This window comes from Schistocerca cancellata, chromosome 11 (genome assembly GCF_023864275.1).
Source record: "Schistocerca cancellata isolate TAMUIC-IGC-003103 chromosome 11, iqSchCanc2.1, whole genome shotgun sequence".
NCBI lineage: Eukaryota > Metazoa > Arthropoda > Insecta > Orthoptera > Acrididae > Schistocerca > Schistocerca cancellata.
The window spans coordinates 126,484,681-126,503,654 of record NC_064636.1 but is presented as its reverse complement, the minus strand read 5'-3'; the positions used below and the strand labels follow the sequence as shown (position 1 = coordinate 126,503,654).

The window sequence follows — 18,974 nt, the reverse complement described above, 5'->3', positions numbered from 1 at the left end:
GGCACCCATAATCCAGGCGAGACTGGATTAACGCCTGGTAGAGCCGCAACAGGGTAGATCGGTCGGCGCCCCAGCGGGTGTGGCTCAAACAACGCAGGGCGTTGAGATGCCGCCAACACGCTTGTTTAAGCTGCCGGATATGAGGCAGCCAAGTCAACCGGGCATCAAAAAGGACACCCAAAAACCTGTGGGTCTCCACCACAGCAAGAAGTTCGTCGGCAAGATAAAGCCGCGGCTCAGGATGGACCGTTCGGCGCCGGCAGAAATGCATAACGCGGGTCTTGGCAGCCGAAAACTGAAAACCACGCGCTACAGCCCAAGACTGCGCCTTGCGGATTGCGCCCTGTAGCTGACGTTCAGCTACTGCAATGCTAATAGAACTATAGTGAAGACAGAAGTCGTCAGCATACAGGGAAGCGGAGACAGAATTTCCTACTGCCGCAGCGAGACCGTTTATTGCAATTAAAAACAGGCAGACACTCAGGACAGAGCCCTGGGGTACCCCGTTCTCCTGGACGAGGGAGGAACTATACGAGGCCGCGACTTGCACGCGGAAGGTACGATACGACAGAAAATTTCTGATAAAGATCGGCAGAGGGCCCCGAAGACCCCATCCATGAAGCGTAGAAAGGATGTGATGACGCCATGTCGTATCGTACGCCTTCCGCATGTCGAAAAAGACAGCGACCAGGTGCTGATGGCGGGCAAAGGCTGTACGGATGGCCGACTCAAGGCTCACCAGATTGTCGGTGGCGGAGCGGCCTTTACGGAACCCACCCTGAGATGGAGCCAGAAGGCCCCGAGACTCCAGCACCCAATTTAAGCGCCGGCTCACCATCCGTTCAAGCAACTTGCAAAGAACGTTGGTGAGACTAATGGGACGGTAGCTGTCCACCTCCAGAGGGTTCGTTCCAGGTTTCAAAATGGGGATGACAATACTTTCCCGCCATTGCGACGGAAACTCACCCTCGACCCAGAGACGGTTGTAAAGGTCGAGGAGGCGTCGCTTGCAGTCCACTGAAAGGTGTTTCAGCATCTGACAGTGGATGCGATCTGGCCCGGGAGCGGTATCAGGGCAAGCGGCAAGGGCACTGTGAAATTCCCACTCACTGAATGGAGCGTTGTAGGGTTCAGAAGCGTTGATGCGAAAAGAAAGGCTCCGACGTTCCATCCGCTCTTTAATGGAGCGGAAGGCCTGGGGGTAATTCGCAGAAGCGGAACTCATAGCAAAATGCTCTGCTAAGCGGTTTGCAATGACGTCGGAGTCAGTACAAACTGCTCCATTCAGTGAGAGCGCAGGGACGCTGGCAGGGGTCCGATAGCCGAAGACCCGTCGAATCTTGGCCCAGACCTGCGATGGAGTGACATGGAGTCCAATGGTGGACACATACCGCTCCCAGCACTCCTCCTTGCCTTGGCGGATAAGGAGGCGGGCCCGCGCACGCAGCCGTTTGAAGGCGATAAGGTGGTCCATGGAGGGATGTCGCTTGTGACGCTGGAGCGCCCGCCGGCGATCTTTAATCGCTTCAGCGATCTCAGGCGACCACCAAGGCACAGCCCTCCGCCGAGGGGACCCAGAAGAACGGGGAATGGCAGACTCGGCGGCAGTGACGATGCCGGCGGTGACCGATGTAACCACCGCATCAATGGCATCAGTTGAGAGAGGCTCAATAGCGGCAGTGGAGGAGAACAAGTCCCAGTCAGCCTTATTCATAGCCCATCTGCTAGGGCGCCCAGAAGAGTGACGCTGTGGTAGTGACAGAAAAATCGGAAAGTGGTCACTACCACACAGGTCGTCATGCACACTCCAGTGGACAGATGGTAAGAGGCTAGGGCTACAGATTGAAAGGTCAATGGCGGAGTAGGTGCCATGCGCCACACTGAAGTGTGTGGAGGCACCATCATTCAAAATCGAGAGATCGAGCTGCGACAATAAATGCTCAACGGTGGCGCCTCGACCTGTTGCCACTGACCCACCCCACAGAGCGTTATGGGCGTTAAAGTCGCCCAATAATAAGAAAGGTAGCGGCAATTGGGCTATCAGCGCAGCCAGGACATGCTGCACGACATCACCCTCCGGTGGAAGGTAAAGACTGCAGACGGTAAGAGCCTGCGGCATCCACACCCTAACAGCGACAGCCTCTAAAGCTGTTTGTAGAGGGACAGACTCGCTGTGAAGAGAGTTAAGGACATAGATGCAGACGCCACCAGACACCCTTTCATAAGCTGCTCGGTTCTTATAGTAACCCCGATAGCCACGGAGGGCGGGGGTGCGCATTGCTGGAAACCAAGTTTCCTGCAGAGCAATGCAGAGGAAAGGGTGAAGGCTGATAAGTTGGCGGAGCTCAGCTAGATGGTGGAAGAAACTGCTGCAGTTCCACTGGAGGATGGTTTTGTCCATGGCTGAGAAAGGCGTGCCGGGACTGGGACGGCAGATTACGCCGCTGGGTCACCTGCTGCCTCCGATTGAGCACCCGTGCTAGTGCTATTGCTATTCACGGCGTCTGAGGGACCGGCGAGATCGAGGTCCTCAGCGGACGCCAGAATCTCCACCTCGTCCTCAGACGCAAAGCTAGAAGGTAGCGATGGGGTGGCTACCACCGCGCGTTCCTTGGGCTTAGAGCTGCTCTTCTTTGATTTCTCACGCTGCTCCTTGGGTTTAACTGGCTGGGAGGGCTTCACCGATTCAGTCTCCGGGACTGAGGAGGATCGGGAAGCCCTTCGACCTGCAGATTGTGGGCACTTACGCCACTGGCTATCGTCAGCCTTCCCGCCGGTGGAAACCTGGGAAGGGAGGGACCCAAGGGACCCCTTGCGAGCGTGAGAAGCCGAAGAAGTTGGACACTTCTCCGGCTTAGAAGCGGGGACCGACGTCCCCGATGGGAGGGATGGTGTTGCTCCTGAGGTAGGTGGCACAGGAGCAACCCGGTGGGTAGAGCCCCCCACTGGCAAGGGGGCAGGAGGAGTTGTACCACTCGTCGATCCGGCCGGAAGGCGCGAAACTGATGGGGCTAGCACAGGTGTTGTAGCAGCGGCGTAGGAAGTTGTCATTCGCACTGGATGTAATCGGTCGTATTTCCGTTTGGCCTCAGTATAAGTCAGTCGGTCCAGGGTCTTATATTCCATGATTTTGCGCTCTTTCTGAAATATTCTGCAGTCTGGCGAGCAAGGTGAATGGTGCTCCCCGCAGTTGACGCAGATGGGAGGCGGGGCACATGGAGTATCTGGATGAGATGGGCGTCCGCAATCTCGACATGTGAGGCTGGAAGTGCAGCGGGAAGACATATGGCCGAACTTCCAGCACTTAAAGCACCGCATCGGGGGAGGGATATAGGGCTTGACGTCACATCGGTAGACCATCACCTTGACCTTTTCCGGTAACGTATCACCCTCTAAGGCCTAGATGAAGGCACCGGTAGCAAACTGATTGTCCCTCGGACCCCGATGAACGCGCCGGACGAAATGAACACCTCTACGTTCTAAGTTGGCGCGCAGCTCGTCATCAGACTGCAAAAGGAGGTCCCTATGGAAAATAACACCCTGGACCATATTTAAACTCTTATGTGGAGTAATAGTAACGTTAACATCCCCCAACTTGTCACAAGCAAGTAACCTGCGTGACTGGGCGGAGGATGCCGTTTGTATCAGTACTGAGCCAGAGCGCATTTTAGACAAGCCCTCCACCTCCCCAAACTTGTCCTCTAAATGCTCGACGAAGAACTGAGGCTTTGTGGAGAGAAAAGACTCCCCATCAGCTCTCGTGCAAACTAAGAATCAGGGCGAATAACTGTTACCTCCATCCTGGGACTTACGCTCTTCCCACGCGTGGCCAGGGAGGGGAACGTTTTCGGATCGTACTTCTGAGCATTAAATTGAGCCCGAGAACGCTTAGAGACTGCTGGCGGCTGGCCGCCAGCGGGAGATGATGTACCACGCTTCATTGCGGGTCATCCACCCTGATGCCACCTACTCCGACCAAGGGCCCTCCCCACGGGCGCCACCCAGCCACAGCAAAGGCCACCTGGCAGGATGGCCGTTGCCGGGAGTCCTGATACCCCAGGAGGATAGGCATCTACTCCTTGGCATACGTGGGGAGTTAACGGCGCAGGCATCAGTAGAGCGATCCCTGTGTTGTCAGGGGGCTACAACCAAGAGGGTACATGGCGGCCCCACCACAACAGACTGGCTACCGTGCTGGATCTTAGGTGCAAAACTGTCCAAGGTCGTCGTCGCAGTTAAAAGAAACACTGCAGAGGGCAGCATGGTAATCGCACCCCGGGACGTATCCCCGCCCTAAAGATCGAAAACGAGCGGGACACCATTGCAACGACGTGAAAGCCGGCTAAAGGTCTAATTGCACGACGGATACAGTGCACCATGTAAGGCGCCCTTCCCCAATTGGCTCGCTCTTCGGAATAATTTAGAAAGATGGAGGTCAAACCCGAGAGGGGACCATCACATAAGGCCAAAACATGTGAGACTCCTTTTAGTCGCCTCTTACGACAGGCAGGAATACCGCGGGCCTATTCTAACCCCAGAATCCGCAGGGGGGAAAATTCATTGTGTAGTAGGATCTGAACCACAAACCTCATGTTATACTAAATGAGGTGTAATCTTTTAAACAGATTTAAATTTGTCGATACATGTGCAACAAATGCCACCATGAGAAATGGTTTCTGGATGGGATACCCAGCACTTTAAATAACAGCAGCCACAGTCTGTTTTCCTATCCCCTTGTCAGACTGTTTGCTAGCTCCGCTATCCATCTCTCTTCAACATAAGCTGTTAACCTCTAGCAAAGTTGGTACTTTTTTTGGATTGTTCGTAAGCTCACAGAATTTCTGCCATACAACACATTTCCCAAGAATTTATGTTGTGTACATGTTACTGCTTTTCCTTTGGCATAGATATTCCGATTCCACTCATCTCTGTATTACATATTCTTGCCATAGCTTGGATACAGAAAATTAGATATTTAATATTTGTTTTGTGTATTCTTTCACCCTTTGCCTTTGTAATGTCATTGCTTTCTCATCAACAAAAGAATTTAATTTTGTTAACAACAAGTTTCCACCATCCCATAGCATTGAGCACAACTTTAACTGGAACATGGCTGTGTCTAGTCATAAGAAATAGTTTATTCCTACTACTGCTTGGTATGTGCTTGATATTGCTGACTAATACATATTTTTTCAAGGTGGTAGCTGGAATACAATTGCTACATGACACTGTAATTAGACAGGTATGTCGTTCTGCCTGCAAAGGAGCTCATAGGTGTACTGCACACCTTGAGGAGAAGTTGAGGGGCAGAGAGAAAGGGCAAGGACGAGACAGGCCCACAGATGGAAAAATAGTGGGCGAGGGGGAGACAAAAATAGTGGCAAAGGAGGAGATGGAATGAACGTGGGAGGAGAAGATGGACTAACAGATTGGAATAAATACCTACCCCAGCAATGCCACAAACTCAGCTGGTTACTAATATACTGCTGATCTCTAGAAAACTCACAATCTATGATTATTTCAATTAGCTTTCAACTAACTGATAACTTTTCTCGATCTACATGCAATATTAGTGATGTAAATGCTTACAATATTCTCAAGATCATCCCACACCTAATTTAGTCTGGGATCCTCACTGATACAATCACTGTGACAAGATACTCCCAACAGAACTTCAAGAAAATGACAAATATGTTCGAATTAATACAGCTTGTGCAAATCTGTAATACAAAGATATAATTTGCTGATCAGCTTTTCTAACCCACATTCCCATGATTCCACCTTGTGGTACATTTCACTGTGCTCTTTGCAGAGACTAACAGCTCTCTGCTACACTGTTACTTCACAGCACAGCACAGCACAGCACAGCACATACTGACTCTGACCATCGTCTAACCCAAGTTTGCCTCACATTGCAGTGTTGTGCTTTTCCTATCCACACACCTTTTATCACTCGCCTTCAACCTTCATCCGCCTATTGTTGCCTGCATTTATCAACTTAACGTCTTCTCACATTCACAGCTTTAGTGCAAATGAGTTCAGGCATTTGACACCCATTTCTGGGCAATGTATTATTGTTCTGGTAATCTTTGACTTCTCCTCCTCTCCAATCAACAGTAGTGTCTTGCACTGGACCCAAGATAACATCCAAGATTTTCAGCCTGCAAAAATTATTTTGCATTGACTGCCTGTGTGACAATCAAGGACCTGGTTCTAGAAAGCAACAGGGTAATTTAATTGAACTCTATTTAGAATTACTTTAGGACTGGCAACTAGAAATGAAATAGTGTGGTGATACATGCAAAGACTGCAGAGCATACATTCAGTCTATCCCAAGGGATATACCTTCACCACACTGCCAATATATTTCCCAAGTGCAGTACAGTTCAGTTTTAGGCAGCTCGCTGTCCTATGGAAGCATTCACTGCACTATGGTATTTTGTTTTCATTCATTTCATATACCTCTAGTTGCAATGTTACCAGTCATTACTGTTAGCAGTTGTGGACTGTGCAGTGCTTAATGCTAAAAGCCACTTCAGCAAATGTTATTCAGTGGATATATCAATACATTTCTAGTATTTGTAGACTTTGAGAAAGCTTTTGACAATGTTGACTGGAATACTCTCTTTCAAATTCTGAAGGTGGTACAGGGACCGAAATGCTATTTACAATTTGTACAGAAACCAGATGGCAGTTATAAGAGTTTTTTTTTTTTGGTTGGGTTTAAGGGCGCTCAACTGCTGAGGTCATTAGCGCCCAGTCACTGTTGTTAAAGCACATGGAATCTGGTAAAACTCAAGGGGATGGAGGGGACACCAGAAGGACCTGACAAAGATGCAGACAAAATAAGTAAAAAGATTAAATGTCTTTGGACAAGCCAGTTAAAGTTATAAAACGCAGAATACGAGCAGCTGCTCGAGCGTCATCAGCTAAAACATCCGGTAAAGTAGATGGCAGGGACAGGACAACACAAAATTGACTAAAACGGGGACACGACAATAAAACATGGCGCACTGTTAATGCCTGACCACAAGGGCACTGCGGGGCTGGGTCACCGGAGAGCAGGTAGCGGTGGCTAAACCGGCAATGCCCAATCCGCAACCTGGTCAGAAGGACCTCCTCGCGCCGAGATGGTCGGGAGGATGTTGTCCAAGCAGTTGGTAGCGGTTTTACTGCCCGGAGCTTGTTTCCTTGGAGGGATGACCAAGCATCCCACCACAACGACACAAGCCTCTTACATACATCCCCACGAACGTCGGATGACGGGACGCAATGGGAGGCTGGCAGAGGCAGGAGGACTGCAGCCTTGGCTGCAGCATCCGCAGCCTCACTCCCAGGCACTCCTACATGTCCGCGAACCCACAGAAAGCTGACAGAGCCACCATTATCAGCGAAAGAATGGAGGGACTGCTGTATCCGTTGAATCAAGGGATGGACCGGACATGGAGCTCCAAGGCTCTGAAGAGCACCGAGTGAGTCAGAGCAGAGTACATATGATGAATGGCGGTGGCGGCGGGCATACTGAACGGCCTGATGGAGAGCAAAAAGCTCGGCCGTAAAGCTGGAACATTGGTCGAGGAGCCGGTATTTAAAAGTGGCGGCCCCAACGACAAAGGCACAGCCGACACCATCGTCAGTTTTGGAGCCATCGGTGTAAAAGGTGTGACCGGCAAGTCGAGCACGAAGTTCGGCAAACCGTGAGCAATACACTGCAGCCGGAGTACCCTCCTTCGGGAGTGAGCTGAGGTCGAGATAAATATGAACCGGAGCCTGGAGCCAAGGTGGTGTCGGGCTCTCACCCTCTCTGAAGGTGGTAGGGAGGGCAAAATCCAATTGTCGAAGCAGGCGATGGAAGCAGACTCCGGGGGGCAGCAGGGCAGACACATACAACCCGTACTGACGGTCGAGAGAATCGGCAAAGAAGGACTTGTAAGAGGGGTGGTCGGGCATAGACGACAGCCGGCAGGCATACCGACACAGCAGTACGTCGCGCCGGTAGGTCAACGGTAACTCGGCAGCTTCAGCATAAAGACTCTCGACAGGACTAGTGTAGAAGGCTCCGGTTGCAAGACGTATCCCCCGATGGTGGATGGAGTTGAGCCGGCGTAAGAGGGACGGCCGAGCGGACGAGTAGACGAAGCTCCCATAATCCAGCTTCGATCGGACTATGGACCGATACAAGCGAAGCAGGACAGTGCGACCCGCTCCCCAAGATGAACCGCTAAGAACTCTGAGGACATTAAGGGAACGTGTACAACGGGCCGCCAAATAAGAGACATGTGGAGACCAACACAGTTTCCTGTCCAACGTGAGCCCTAGAAACTTAGTTGTGTCCACGAATGGGAGAACAACGGGACCGAGATGTAAGGATGGCGGAAGGAACGCTTTATATCGCCAAAAGTTGATACAAACCGTCTTTTCTTCAGAGAACCGGAAGCCATTTGCCACGCTCCATGAGTAGAGGCTGTCTAGACAACGCTGAAGGCAGCGCTCCAGGAGGCATGTTCTCTGGGCACTGCAGTAGATCGCGAAGTCATCGACAAAGAGAGAGCCTGAGACATTAGGTGGAATGTAATCCATAATTGGATTGATCGCGATGGCAAAAAGGGCTACGCTCAAGACGGAGCCCTGAGGCACTCCGTTCTCCTGGAGGAAGACGTCGGACAATACGGAGCCCACACGTACCCTAAACTTTCGATCCGTTAAAAAGGAATCAATAAAAAGGGGCAGGCGACCGCGTAGGCCCCACCTGTGCATAGTGCGGAGGATACCTCCTCTCCAACAGGTGTCATAAGCCTTCTCCAAGTCGAAGAACACGGCTACCGTTTGGCGCCTTCGCAAAAAGTTGTTCATGATGAATGTCGACAAGGTCACGAGGTGGTTAACAGCGGAGCGGCGGCGACGAAAGCCGCATTGGACATTAGTAAGTAGCCGTCGAGATTCAAGAATCCAGACTAACCGAGCATTAACCATGCGCTCCATCACCTTACAGACACAGCTTGTAAGAGAAATGGGGCGGTAACCAGAAGGAAGGTGTCTATCCTTCCCGGGTTTGGGTATAGGAACAACAACGGCGTCACGCCAACGCATGGGGACTTGACCTTCGGTCCAGATGCGATTGTAGGTTCGCAGAAGGAAGCTTTTGCCCGCCGGAGAAAGGTGTGCCAGCATCTGAACGTGAATGGCATCCGGCCCTGGAGCAGAGGACCGGGACAGTGCAAGCGCACGTTCGAGTTCCCGCATAGTAAAGGGGGCATTATAGGTTTCCAGATTCAGCGAGTGGAAGGAAGGTCGCCGAGCCTCTTCTGCCTCTTTTCTGGGAAGGAAGGCAGGATGGTAATGGGCGGAGCTTGAAACCTCCTCGAAAAAGCGGCCAAAGGCGTTGGAGACAGCCACAGGATCAACAAGGACCGCATTACCTGAGGTCAGGCCAGGTACCGAGGAGTGGGCCTTAATGCCCGACAGCCGGCGCAGGCTACCCCAAACGACGGAAGAGGGAGTAAAACTGTTAAAGGAGCCGATGAAAGAGGCCCAACAAGCTTTTTTGCTGTCTTTGATGACTCTACGGCATTGCGCTCGGAGTCGTTTGTATTCAATACAATTCGCCAACGTAGGATGGCGGCGAAAGGAGCGTAAAGCACGTCATCGAGCACGGATAGCGTCCCTACAAGCCTCGTTCCACCAGGGGACGGAAACGCGACGTGAAGAAGTAGTACGAGGAATGGAACGTTCGGCAGCATGGATGATAACAGCCGTGAGGTATTCGACCTGACTGTCACAACTGGGAAAATCGTGGTCCGGAAAGGTCGCCAGGGATGAGTAAAGTCCCCAGTCAGCTTTCAGTATGTTCCAGCTCGAAGGACGTGGGGATGGGGTGTGGTGAAGGAGACGAACGACACAGGGGAAGCGGTCGCTCGAATAGGTGTCAGAAAGGACATACCACTCGAACCGACGGGCAAGAGTGGTAGAACAGATCGAGAGGCCCAAGTGGGAGTAGGTATGAGTGGAGTCCGAGAGGAAAGTCGGGGCGCCGGTATTGAGGCAGACAAGATTGAGATGGTTGAAGACATCTGCCAAGAGTGAGCCTCTTGGACAGGATGCAGGAGAGCCCCAAAGGGGATGATGGGCATTGAAGTCGCCGAACAATAAAAACAGCGGGGGAAGCTGAACGATCAGGTGCATCATGTCAGCCCGACTAACAGCAGATGACGGTGGAGTGTAGATGGTACAAACTGAAAAAGTAAAAGCAGAAAGAGTAATGCGGACAGCTATTGCTTGGAGTGGGGTGGTCAATGGGATGGGATGGTAATAGACGTCGTCCCGAATGAGCAACATGACCCCACCATGAGCTGGGACACCGTCCACAGGGGTGAGGTCATACTGCTCCGAGGTATAGGAGGTAAAGGCAATACGGTCAGTCGGGCGCAACTTGGTTTCCTGGAGTCCAAGGACGAGCGGACAGTGCAGGCGGAGGAGCAGTTGTAATTCCTCCCGATTAGATCGAATACCTCTTATGTTCCAATGAAACAACGCCATCGCTAGTCAAAAAGTCGGGGGAACGAGACGGGGGAAGAGCTGGTCACCTCGACGGCCGCGGAGGGCCAGGTTGCGAGGGAACAACGCTACAACAGACGGGAGGCGGATCTGGTTCCATCGACTGGTCGCCAGCTGCGGCCGCTGTCCCTGGTTGTGTAGGAGGGGCAGCATCATTTGCCGACGAAAGGCCAGCTGAGCGCCTGGCAGCAGAGCGTCCCGGCGAAACTGAGGACGGCCGGGAGCAGCGACTCACGGATGGAGCGTCAGTCGAAACGCGCCGGGGTGGAGAGGGGGATAGAGACTTCTTCTTGGAGGCCTTCTTCGAAGGCCGAGGAGGCACAGGGATGGTGGGCTGGACCCGAAGAAGGTCCTCACGCGCGGGGTCCGTTTTGGAACGCCGGACCTCGGAAGCCGGAGTCCGGAACGTTTCCCCGATGGACGCCTGAGAAGAGGATCGCTTCTCAGGTGGCGTGTGGGGAGAAGGAGGAGGAAGGGTGGCCCCTGGGGCAGAGGGGGTGGGGGCCACGGGAGAGGAGGATTTGGAAGGGAGGGATTTGGGAGGAGGAGGCACAGCCCCCTGATGGGCGGAGGAGGCGGAGGGGGGACAGGAGAGGGGTGAGGATACCGCGGAAGGAGTGGACACAACTGAGGCAAACGAAGTGGTTAATGGCACGGGATGGAGGCGGTCGTACTTCTTCCTGGCCTCAGAATAAGACAGCTGATCCAAAGTTTTGATTTCTTGTATCTTCTTCTCCTTCTGATATGCGGGGCAGTCTGAGGATCTAGGCGAGTGGACGCCAGGACAATTAACGCACCGAGGTGGTGGGGTGCATGTATGTTCCTCACGAAGAGGACGTCCACAATCGCCACAAAGGGGCTCAGCCTCACACCATGACGACATGTGCCCAAAGCGCAAACACCTAAAACAGCGCATAGGAGGCGGAACGTAGGGTCGCACGTCACACCGGTAGCACATTACCTTTACCTTCTCCGGGAGAACGTCCCCCTCGAAGGCGAGGATAAAGGCCCCGGTGTCGATGCGACGGTCTTTAGGGCCGCGCTGGACTCGCTGGACGAAATGCACGCCTCGGCGCTCCAGGTTGGCCCTGAGCTCCTCATCAGATTGTAGCAGGAGGTCACGATGAAAAATAACCCCCTGCGTCCTATTTAGTGCCAGATGTGGGACAATTGAGACTGGGATGTCCCCTAGGCGGTCGCACGCCCGGAGCGCCGCCGACTGTGTGGCGGAGGTGGTCTTGATAAGAACGGACCCTGAACGCATCTTGCTGAGAGCCTCGATTTCCCCGAAGATGTCCTCAATGTGCTGAACAAAGAACATGGGCTTGGAGGTGGCGAATGTCCCCCCATCGGTTCGAGAACAGACCAAATAGCGGGGGAAGTACTTCGCTCCAAGCCGGCGGGCCTGTCCCTCCTCCCATGGAGTGGCCAAGGGGGAAGGGGCAGGAGAACCGGAACTAGAAACGGTACCTTTTCTTTTGAAAGACTCGGCCGCAGAGCGACCTGATACGTGGTGACGTTTCATCTGCGAAACGTCCGCCCCGATACCACCCACTCCGACCAGGGGCTCTCCCCACGGGCGCCACCCAGCCGCAGCAAGGGCCACCTGGCAGGATGACCATTGCCGGGAGTCCTGATGCCCCAAGGAGACAGGCATCTACTCCTTGGCCGACGTGGGGAGGGTGCAGCTCAGGTATTGGCAGTACGATCCCTGTGTTGTCAGGGGGCTACAACCTAGAGGGTACATGACGACCCCACCACAACGGGCTGGCTACCGTGCTGGATTTCTGGTGCCATGGAAAGTCCATCATGATCGCTGGTGCAGATGGAGACGCACTATGGGCGTAACTTGGACAACCCAAAAGGCGTTGAGGCCCAATTTGAGTAATAGTGGGTATGGTTACAACGCCGGTGCAATGCTGAGTGCCAAGGTCTGAGTGCACTTAGGACCAGTGGTACACCACGTAAGGTGTCCTTCCCCAAAAGGCTCGTACTTCTGTAGAAATTTAGAAAAATGGAGGTCAAACCCCAAGGGGGACCATCACATGGAAGGCCGAAACGGTTGAAACTCCTTTTAGTCGCCTCGTAAGACAGGCAGGAATACCTCAGGCCTATTCTTACCCCGGACCCGCAGGGGGGAGTTATAAGAGTCAAGGGACATGAAAGGGAAGGAGTGGTTGGGAAGGGAGTGAGACAAGGTTGTAGCCTCTCTCCGATGCTACTCAATCTGTATATTGAGCAAGCAGTAAAGGAAACAAAAGAGAAGTTCAGAGTAGGTATTAAAATCCATGGAGAAGAAATAAAAACTTTGAGGTTCACTGATGACATTGTAAGCAAAGGACCTGGAATAGCAGTTGAATGAAATGGACAGTGTCTTGAAAGGAGGGTGTAAGATGAACATCAACAAAAGCAAAACAAGGATAATGGAATGTAGTCGAATAAAGTCAGGTGATGCTGAGGGAATTAGATTAGGAAATTAGACACTTAAAGTAGTAAAGGAGTTTTGCTATTTGGGGAGCAAAATAACTGATGATGGTCGAAGTAGAGCGGATATAAAATGTAGACTGGCAATAGCAAGGAAAGCGTTTCTGAAGAAGAGAAATTTGTTAACATCGAGTATAGATGTAAGTGTCAGGAAGTCGTTTCTGAAAGTATTTGTATGGAGCATGGCCATGTATATAAGAGAAACATGGACGATAAATAGTTTAGACAAGAAGAGAATAGAAGCTTTCGAAATGTGGTGCTACAGAAGAATGCTTAAGATTAGATGGGTAGATCACATAACTAATGAGGAGGTGTTGAATACAATTGGGGAGAAGAGGAGTCTGTGGCACAACGTGACCAGAAGAAGGGATAGGTTGGTAGAACATGTTCAGAGGCATTAAGGGATCACCAATTTAGTACTGGAGAGCAGCGTGGAGGGTAAAAATCATAAAGGGAGACCAAGAGATGAATACACTAAGCAGATTCAGAAGGATGTAGGCTGCAGTAGGTACTGGGAGATGAAGCTTGCACAGGATAGAGTAGCATGGAGAGCTGCATCAAACCAGTCTCAGGACTGAAGACAACAACAACAACAGCAACATATCAATATCACTCTTGTTCACGGCACTGCAATATAAAATCAGTTGAGAGAAATGGTTTGTGCATAATCTGCCTACACCATCAACACCTTTTGTTGACAGTGCTCCCAAATGTACTGTTGTTGATGAGAAACTTATGCTAAAATAAAAAGAGGAAATTATTGGCTTCAGCATCCATATGTGGAAGTAAGTGAAAAATTTGAAAAGATAGAGCATATAAATCCAATACCTCTCAATAAACCAGTTGGCCACATACGAAAACTTACAGGTTGACAAAAACGTACAGGCATAAAATAATTAGGCTGATAACTTCTCACTGGCACTTCAACCCAACAGATCTGATATGGGCCTAAATTGAAGATTATGTTGGAAAGCATTGATGAAACAAATAAAAAAGGTACACTGTCCAGTTGGGGAACTCAGTAATGAAGCTGTTAAGAAAATTACCAAAGAATGTGTGGTGTATTTACCTGCAGAGCAGATTGTATTTTCATTACTAAGAAGGCTTTTATTGGCAACTACAATCAAAAGAAGTGTACCTCAGGAATTCAGCACTAGTGACACTAACAAAATTTTAATTTTTTGAATCATAATTGTTGTAATTAGAAGGTAGTGAATGATGTTATCACTACTCTTCTTACCTCTACCTCTTACCTCGTACCTCTACCAAAATTGGTAACTTTCTTGTTACATGGATTTGTAATGTTTGATCAGAAAATGTAATGTCATGTTAGCCGTAAATCCTGTGCTGTGTTTCTCTCAACAAAACAGATGACTGATACCTCATCACATGAGCAGAGCATCACACATAATATTTAATTTAAATTAATCTTATCTTAGCCGTCTCTGATAGAGTTTGAAGCTGTTGAAACTAAGATATATTCTAAGTATTTTGTTAACACAATTTGGTCATTTAAACTCAGTAACAAAGTTTCTCTATGAGAGAAATTTTCAGGAACGTTAGATAATGGATTTTCGAAAATATTCTGCATATAAAACTAAAAATTTATTGCCACAAACAAATCTAAAATGAGAATGTAGTGCAACTCTTCCAGAACCCACTTCCACCTTTGTACACTGATTAGTATGCAAATTAGAGTGTGTTAAATGAAATGTCAGATCATACGAACAGTCAAGGAAGATTGAGACAACTGCATTCTGCATCTCCATGTGTTCCTGCTCTAGTGTCAATACCAAAGTACTTTTGGGGACAGTATAGATCACAAGCCTCAGTTTTAATTTTACTGTAGATTGTGATTTTACACACAATCATTTTCATAATTTCAATGTTATTGATCTACTAATGTTCTAGTGCTTTAAATTGAGCTGTAGCTTGTACCCATGTGTCAACAGTTCTCAACCTGTTTCCTCAGGTAATGCTCTACAGACCAACTCTCATGCATGCTATGGACAACCATTTTAGCTCTGGAATTTGCTATGACAGTGCCAAGCAGAGATTTTCCCATTTAATGTATCACTGTTAATTTATCAAGTATTATGTTGAACACACTTGAACAACAATGACGATGTTTTTCAACACCCTCACAGTGCTGTGCAATCATTGTCTGTGAGTACTGTGATCTTTAAGAAATGGGTTCCTTATTCTCTCAAAATACATGTGTGATTACAGTCCATATCCCTGCCTATTAATACCCAATTCTTTGTACACCTACATCTACACCAGACTAGTCACCCAATGTTGCATGGAAGAGCATACAAATGGTACCACTACATCCATTACTTCACCCTTTCCTACTCCATATCAAGGTGGTGTTTGGGGGAGAACAATTGCCAGGAAGCATCTATATTAGCTCTAATGCCTCCTATTTTGTTGCCACACTCATTTTGCAAGATATATATTGGAATAAATAGTACATTGTCCAAATCTTGCTGTGTACTGAATTACACTATATCCTCCTCAAAAAAGCACTTCTTTATCTACTAGTTTAGAGTTGCAAGTGCGTGATGAGGTGCCACTATTGACTATGTAACTAACATAAAAATTAACTACACTCTAAAGTTCCTATTTGATATGTGTAATAGTAGCATTTTTCTCCAAGTGAGATGGAAACATCTGACTAGTTCACTACCTGATGTCTTAACACTTATCCTATCATCCTGTCCCTTCTTTTAGTCAGCATGTTCTGTACATTTCTTTCCTTAACAGTTATACTGAGAACTCCATATTCCTTGTAAGTTCACTTAATTTTCAGTGCCATTCTCTAATCCCACATCTGAAATGTTTCAGTTCCCTTCTTTTTATTTTCCAATTATGTCTACCCAGTAAAAATTCCAATATTCACCACAACTGATCTTAGTCCACAGAGGTGGATACTGTTACAAAGAATAGATTTCTACTAAGTGTTACAAATTTTTGTAAACAGCATTAAATTTGACTGTTTGCTTTCCCGGCAAAGACTGTTTAAGGTTTCTTGGGTCTCCAGCCGGGTGGTAGCATTGATATATTGTGATGTTTTTGACCAAAAAGGAGATGAATGACATCAGAGCTATGATCAATTTGGCTGGAAAAGAACTGGACGCTGCCACAATGGCAGTCCTCAAGAAAGAACTGAAATTTGCCCCTATCCCCAGAACAAACCCAAAACGAGACATTATAGTGGTGTGGAAGAAGCAGTAAAGGCTTCCAAAGGAGGAAGCAGAGGAAGTCAGGTGGGAAACTTCCAGAATAATCGACAGATTTTAGTTGCCTACAAATAATGTACCTGCGGAAGAACGAGAAGCTCTCTGGTCCCTGGGAGATGACCGTGATATAACGATCCTACCAGCAGATAAAGGGAACACTACAGTGCTATTAAGCACTGCCGAGTACCGGTACAAAATAAACCTGCTGCCACAACACGAGGCCTATAAGATGCTGAAGAAGGATCCAACCCCGACGATGAGTAGAAAGATGGTAGCTCTGCTGAAGAAATCTGGCTTACCTGAGCCAATGAAGAAGTGGCTGTACCATAGAGTGCCAGCAATACCACACTTCTATGGACTCCCTAAGATCCATAAGGAAGGGGTACCTCTCGACAGATTGCAGACTCCAACTCTCACAGTTAAGGACTTGCTAAATGCCTAGCAACACTGCTCCAACGCCTTGTGGGACACTGCAGCCACCATGTGAGAAACTCAGCCAAATTCGTAAAAATACTCAGGGACATGCTACTACAAATCGAGGACCTACTCGTGAGCTTCAACATGACGTCGTTTTTCATGAAAGTGTCCTTCAAGACTCCTTGACACTTTTAGCCCAGCACTTTGAACCACAAAGTCAGCCTTTCAGAACAAGCACTAACAACCTACATTCAGCACCACAGGGAATTCATCGAACAGATTGACAATGTGGCCTTGGGCTTCCCACTGGCTCCTGTGAATTCAAAACCTCTATATCGAACATTTCGAGGAGGTGGCCCTTCAAAGTGCCAGACAGAAACCAAAGCACTTCTTCCGCTATGTCGACAACACTTTTGTTATATGCAGACATGGAAAACAGGTGCTAGATGAGATTCAGGAACACCTCAACAGCATCCATCCAAACACCAAATTTATAATGGAAATCGATGAAAATGGATGCCTCCCCTTCCTTGATATTTTAATTAAGAGGAAGGTAGATCGTTCACTATGCCATGCAGTACATAGGAAGAAGACACACACAGACCTATACCTTCATGCAACAAGCTGCCACCATCCAGCACAAAGACAAACAGTACTTAAATGGCTCTGAGCACTATGGAACCTAACTGCTGTGGTCATCAGTCCCCTAGAACTTAGAAATACTTAAACCTAATTAACCTAAGGACATCACACACATCCATGACTGAGGCAGGATTCAAATCTGCGACCGTAGCGGTCATGCAGCTCCAGACTGCAGTGCCTAGAACCCTCGGCCACTCCGGCCGGCCAAACAGTACTTACCACGCTGGTACATAGGGCGCATGCCATCTGCAACTAAGACAGCCAACCATCCGAGCTGCAACACCTGAGGGAAGTCTTCCTCCAAAATTGCTACAGTGAAACGCAGATCAACAGGGCACTTAAAAGGAAGAAGGAAGCAGTGAGAACCCCAGATTATGATGAAGTAGAAGGAGACAAACAACTCGCTTTCCTTCCGTACACGGTTCCACTCTCAGCCAAAATTGCACTATTTCTGGGCAAATATAATATCAAAACCGTTCTCCAACCACCACCAAAGACAGGGAGTTCCTAGGTATTGCCAAAGACCTGCTGATCCTTAACACACCAGGAGTATAAAGCATACCATGCAAATGCATAAAACAATACATTGGGCAAAGACAGCACTGTACATCTAAATGCTGTGAAGAACATATCAGAAAAATCAGCCGAAGCAAAATACAGCATAAATGAAAAACACACCTTCAACTTCAAAAACACAAAGGTGCAGTGCCGAGCATGTGGCTTCTGGGAAAGCATTATCAAAGAATCCATAGAAATAAGGATTCACAACAATCTGGTCAACAGAGATGAGGGATCTCAACTCAGTGCAGCATGGAACTCTGCGATAGCGGCAGTCCATCAGGAGCTTACCCGTCAATGTCCTCTGCCACGGACGTAGACAGAATGCTTACACTGAGAACCAAACATGGCTGCCAAGAGCAACTGTCATCACCATCACCGTGTGCACACCACTGGTCCACCGCGGCTACCCAAGGTCTAGTGGAGGGGGGGTGACCGCACATATAAATAACCCGCTCTCCACCAATCTCGACACTTCGCCAGAAGATGGGTAGTATGGCAATTCCTCAAACATTGCAAGATATCAACACTACCATGCAGGTGAAGACCTGAGAAACCTTCATCAGCATTAAATTTAGTACAATATGGTGATAGTTAATTAAATGAATATGGAATTTCGCACACTATCACTGTAATGTGCTAAATGTAATGCTGTTTACAAGAATTCTTGCTATCACAATGTTTTCTCTTTGCAAGCAGTTTGGGATAAGCAATGTTCCATTACACTGTAAATTTATGCCATACATACTGGATAAACTCATTGCCTTTACACAGAGCAAACAATTCCAGTAATGCAGTTTGTTTTTCATTAAATACTTCAGTGAAAAGAAATAGTATGACAAATACAAAACTTATCTGATAACATACTGCTTACAGTTGATTGCTTTACATCTTACATCTTTTCTATTATAGAACTCTGACAGAGACAAATAAATTGACAGCTGCTGCAAGGAAGTCATCTTTGGTACATTTGTTCCAAGAATGAATTTGAGGCATTCATTATTTACATGTACAATAAAATTACCATGTGTTACAGTTAATAAACTTGTGTTTCCTACAAGTTTCATTCAAATAACA

At 48.6% G+C, this 18,974-nt stretch overlaps 1 protein-coding gene across 2 annotated transcripts in view; it reads right to left on the bottom strand.

Moving 5' to 3' along the window:
• Nucleotides 1-18,974, bottom strand: part of LOC126108827 (zinc finger protein 468-like) — a 126,832-nt gene that overhangs the window by 86,749 nt on the left and 21,109 nt on the right. The window lies entirely within an intron of this gene.